A 5,736-nucleotide genomic window follows, 5' to 3' on the forward strand; every position below is an offset into this window, starting at 1 on the left:
TTTGTGGCCATCTCGTGGCAGGGGTGGTAAAGGGGTTGCACCTGGCACAGAGTGCTGGTATGAAATAGGGCTGTCTTCTTGAACGGTCCCAACGGCTGAATCAACTGCTTAAGGAAAGAGTGGTAATGAGATGATCAATGTCCTCTGTGAAGTCCTAGTATGCCTCACTGATCTTTAGGACAGATTGGAAAAAAAAGATACAATAGTTCTCAAAAGTAATCTGACAGTGACTGCAGAATAGCAGTAGCAGATATGGTAATGATGGGCTTGATTTGTCTTGACTGAGCTTTCTAACCCTTGTGTTGTTTTAACATTCTGTATACTTCAGTCAACAATTGCCCACCTCCATCGCACCTCAAATACAAAGCAGCTTAATTGGGCAGGTCCTGGAGGCATCTTGTGAAAAACAGGGCCATCTCACCAGTAAGCACCCTCATTTACACTCAAGAAAGCGAAAATAGAAATACATCACGGAGTGAATTGTTGACATTTTTTTTTTTTTTTAATGACAACTTGCGAAAATATACAGAGGCTTTGTACCTTCTCACTACATTACATTAGAGCCCTGCTGTGGACTCCCTAATTGAAAAGGGTCATCGTCTTGCCGCTTTAGTAATGGTGTCAATTAGCCCAGGCCTGGTCCTCACGAACCAAACCTAGCTAACCTGTGACTGTTGACCCTCTCAGTCGTTTAATCCCATTAATGGTGATCAGGGAATCTCTCTAACTCCATCTCTAGAAACAAGTTCTCAGTTTTGCTGGGGTTTAGTTATTAAAGGATGTTACTGCAGAGAAATGGCAGGTCTTAATTTTCCTCTTTTGACATCTAATGGGGAAATAAAAGAAGATCCTCTGTTTCAGGTGTCAGGTGATTTTTTTTTTTGTAATCTGCTACTTTGCACGTTAGACCCAGTTCTGTCACAGGTTAATTACGCATGATCACAATGAGTAGTGAAGTCTAGTACAGTGCATCAATGGTTAAAATTTGATAATATATCATCTTTATCCTATCCTTTGACAGAATTAAACTGTGACACTAGCTTGGAAATGTTGATTGCTAACAGTACCTGTTCTGCACCAATAATTAAAGGCTTAAAAAGTATTAAGTTTTTATTTTAGATGGCCGTAGGTGTCTTTATTACCTCTGCCAAGGAGGTTATGTTTTTGGGAGAGTTTGTCTGTCTGTTTCTTTGTCTGTGAACAACATAACTCAAAAAGTAACAAACAGATCTTAAAGAAATTTTCAGGAAATGTTTAAAATGAAACAAGAAAAAAACATATCAAATGTTGGAGGTGACCTGAATCACCATCTGGGTCCAGGACTTTTTTTAAAGGATTCGTTATCATTATGAGATAGGGCTGTTTTCACCACATATGTATATAACTCCATGATAAATGGTCAGATTACTTTGCGAAAGAAAACAAGACAAGGTCACCATAATTTCTGACAGATGTAAAAGTATGATCTAGATACTGCCAATATTCTGGATACTAAGACCCAAAAGTATGAACAATGTACTGGGTCATCATAATTTTTAACACTGTCAGGTAATAAATTATGGTACGAACCTTCAACTAACATGAAATTGTTGCAGACAGTCTGCTGAAAGGGAGTATAACATTAAAGTAGGACTAAATTTTTGGTGACAATCACAATATTCTTGGCAGAGCTCTGCATTCTCTGAGTGCTTTTCTTGTATTTTCATTAAACCCCTTGATGCCTGTTGTAGCAAATTTGTGACATACCCTGTCAGGTCTTGATGCAGCTGAAATTACCTTTGTATGTCATTATTACATATTGATTCATACTCTACAAAAACCAAAGATCATATTAGATCTACTGTGTCACAATATATTGGTCAGGGGATGAACTTCTCATGTCTTTTTTATATAATATATAATATAACTTAGTTATACCCAGAGTCAGAACCAAACATGGAGAGGCAGCATTCAGCCTCTGTGCTCCAAATAAACAGAACAAACTGCCAGAAAATATCAGGTCTGCTGAAAAGCTCAGCTTCTCTAAATCCAGGTTGAAGACTCACCTTTTTACAGCTGTCTTTTATTAGAGCATTTTAACAATTCATTTTAATAACTTTTTTTTAAATTGCACAAATTTGCAACTCTGCACTGGGACTTTTATCTTAAAATCTGTTTTAGCTATTTTAATTTATTTTGTTTTATTGTATCTTATTATTTAAAATCTACTTTTGAACTGAATTTTAGTTGTTTTATTTTAATAAGCTCCGTAAAGCACTTTGAATTGCCTTGCTGAAATGTGCTATATAAATAAACTTGCCTTGTCTATTGCGTTTACTATACTCAAAATTTACAATCTCTACTTAATTCAACATCTTTAAGATTGCAGAAACACATTTTTTTTTAAATATAAATGTTCATTAATTCAGGCACTGAGGGGTTAACCACCACTTTCAAATATACTCACTAATGGAGAAGCAGTAAAATAATGTTTTTTTGATTCATCATTTTTAAAATACCAAGCAGACTTGACAAAGCTTATGCCACCCTGTAAAAGGCGGTGTCCAAATCTTTACTAGTTGACTTGAACTTCCACGTGATTGTTATTTTCTTCATTTTTGTTGTTTTGACTGCTCCAACACGCAGTCAGTCTGCTCACCTTTACAGGAGGTTGTGATGTGTGTGTGTGTGTGTGTGTGTGTGTGTGTGTGTGTGTGTGTGTGTGTGTGTGTGTGTGTGTGTGTGTGTGTGTGTGTGTGTGTGTGTGTGTGTGAAAGCGTTGGTGTTAAAAGCAGATGACATCCTGACATTGGCAGAGGAGGTGTTTGACAGCTCCCAGGCCCCAGTGTGTTCTCCTGACTTTCCTCTCACCTTAATCCAAACTGAAAAGACGACACATTCTGGAAACACAAATTCAGTGACTTGAGTGCTGCCTCCATCGCCAGCAGGGAATTAGGAATGAGATGAGTCAACTGTTTCTCTTCAGCACTCCCTGCAACCGTGGGCATGTCTGTCTGCCACCACTACGGACACGTAGGTCGAGAATGATATCATTGGATAGAAAGCTAACAGACTGATGGAAGATCAATATAGAAAAAATTTCCAGACTGGCAGAGCTGGAACACCAGTATCTCTGCATATTAGCAACATCAGTGTTGTCTCAGTTTTCTGCTGCCCTGATTTGCTTGCACTCCTGGCTGACCCCTGACTGTGAGGATATGCTTCTATGTCTTGCTAAGAGTAATCAGGTTAAAAACTGAATGTTTTAGTTCTTTTGATACATTCTGTAATTTGGCCCACTCTCCATATGACTGTGTCCACAGAGAACACTTCAATCTGCTGTCAGGTTCAACACATCAAACAGTTTGTATGGCTCAATACATTGTGTAGTTATGCATCATTTTAAAGCATACGCATTATGTTAACTAAATATTTTGTCTACTATTCCACTAAGATTGTATGGATTCGCATCCCTTGTTTAATTGTTTTGCTGATCAATAATGACAAATAATAATGTGTCTCTTCGCTCTTTGGCACTTGATTATCAATCTTGTGTGGAAACCTGGTAGAAACTGGTACAGACTTGGGTGCAGGTACATCTTATAGGCTGGGGGTTAAAATAGTAAGTCCCTGAATAGTCAGTCAGTCAGTCAGTCAGTCAGTCAGTCAGTCAGTCAGCCTAACTCACAAAATTTACAGATTGGGAGTGACATGTTATGGTAAAATAAAAGAAGAACTTTTCCAAGCTGGAGATTGACTCCACTGTAACAGAAGTCAAGAGAAATGAAGCCATACTTGACAGGCTGTAAAACAGCATTTAAGACAGTCTAGAAGGAAATCACCGCAACAGTCAACAGCACAGGTGAGACAAACTGAACTCTGGTTGAATTTTTATCATTCGATTTATAGATCTTTCTCCGAAACCTTAAGTCATTTGGCTGTAATGTGTTTCTTCTAGACTTCTACATTTATTTACTGTTTAAAAATAAATAAGTAAAAAGTAATCAAACCCAAAGATCCTGAACAAAAAAAAACAAACAAACAACCAAAAAATCAGACCCCAGCCTGAACTAACCCATTTCACCCACACACAGATTAATTTTGCTGTACCTCCCTCCACTTTAATTTATAATTTGAGCACATGCATGTAGACCAGGCTTGGGATTGAGATTACTCCCCACCCATGTCCAGATCGATGCATTTCCGACTTTTTGTTAATGACACATTTGATAAATGATGGCCTCAGTGTGTATTCCTAAGCCATCATTTTTTCCAGTTTTATTTTGTTGTACTTTGTGAAAAATAATTAGGTTTACTTTCTATTTTTCCCTTGTCCTTTGTGATTGCACGTCCCACCTTGATTGTCAACATCATAGACTGTATATAGAGTGGACAGCATGACCCTGCCATTTACCATTGTATGGTTTTGAAGCCAAAATTCCCCTGTCACAGGCATAGCAATTGAAGCAGTTGTGCAGCCAGAGTCTGTGTAGTAGAGTCTGTGAGGGATTCTGGGAGAATCTGAGTGGAGCTGGGTGACAAAAATAACATTTTTTTTTCTTTCGAGAGTCTAATCACTTCTTGACTCTACCGCTTGACATTATTAAACGTAACGTAAAACCTTGTTTTTAACCTCTTATAACTGATGAAGACAAAACTTTTCAGAAAAACAGAGGACGTGAATACAAGGCAGCCAAATGGTATCTTCAAATCACCACAACAATCGTACATGAGCCCACAAATGAGTACACCTAATTTCTATGAAGTGTATTAATTCTTTAAAGTTTGACCACAGCCCATCTGGAATGACTGGAGAGTCCAATTTTCTGACCTGTATCATCGCCAGTCACCAGGAGGAGCACTTTTCATGGCTACCTCACTTCGAGCTGAACAAGATGACGTCCATTTTTTTTTACAGTCTATGACCAACACCTGTGGCTTGTTCTCACACCTATGTTCCGTTACTCGTTATCCATTGTCAAATTAGCATCTTTTTTCCTGCCTTCAGCATCAGTTTGTCATCACACTTTTGCATGTCCCTTGTAGTTTCCCCGGTGATTATTTCTGGTTTTTGTCTGTTTTTAATTTTTATTTTTTCAGAGAAAGTTTGTATTTGTTCAACACAGTTTAGATTATGTTGGACATCTTGTTTTCCTTTTTTTTTACCCTGTTTAAACAATCTGTTTCCATCATCTGTTCCATGTCGACACTTGGGTATGCACCTTTTAGTTTTGTGATCAGCTGTGACAGTATAACCCCTTTGTGATTCACCCCCTTGGCACAACAAGGACTTTCATATTGGTTGAGATAGAGAAACAGATCAGAGCTCCGTGTGCACAATCCCCCCTTGTAATCTAAGCCTAAAGTAGTATAACTGAGAGATGATATAAGTCAGCCCTAAATATAAGCTTTATCAAAATAATGATTTCGAGTCTACTTTTAAACCATGTAGACACACTGAATGTAAAAGGCAACATAAGGAGCACAAAACCTTTGCTGATTCTTGTAGTTTTATAATGATATAATTTTATTATGTACTCTTTACAGACTTCTTTTCTGCAGAGTAAAACTTTACTCTCATAAAGGATTAAGGTCTTCACACCATATAATCAGGCCAATGGGATTACCACTTAACCTTTTTGCAAAACGCAGTGAGTATTAGGTTAGGTGTCAGCCGGGTTAACACTTTTCACCTTGGTTTACAGTGATGACCCTCTATGGCGTTATAATCCAGGCTTCAAAGGTTTGATCAGAGTA

This window comes from Halichoeres trimaculatus, unplaced genomic scaffold (assembly GCF_033239565.1).
Source record: "Halichoeres trimaculatus isolate MK-OKI-2021-1 unplaced genomic scaffold, fHalTri1.1 fHalTri1_scaffold_6, whole genome shotgun sequence".
Taxonomy (NCBI): domain Eukaryota; kingdom Metazoa; phylum Chordata; class Actinopteri; order Labriformes; family Labridae; genus Halichoeres; species Halichoeres trimaculatus.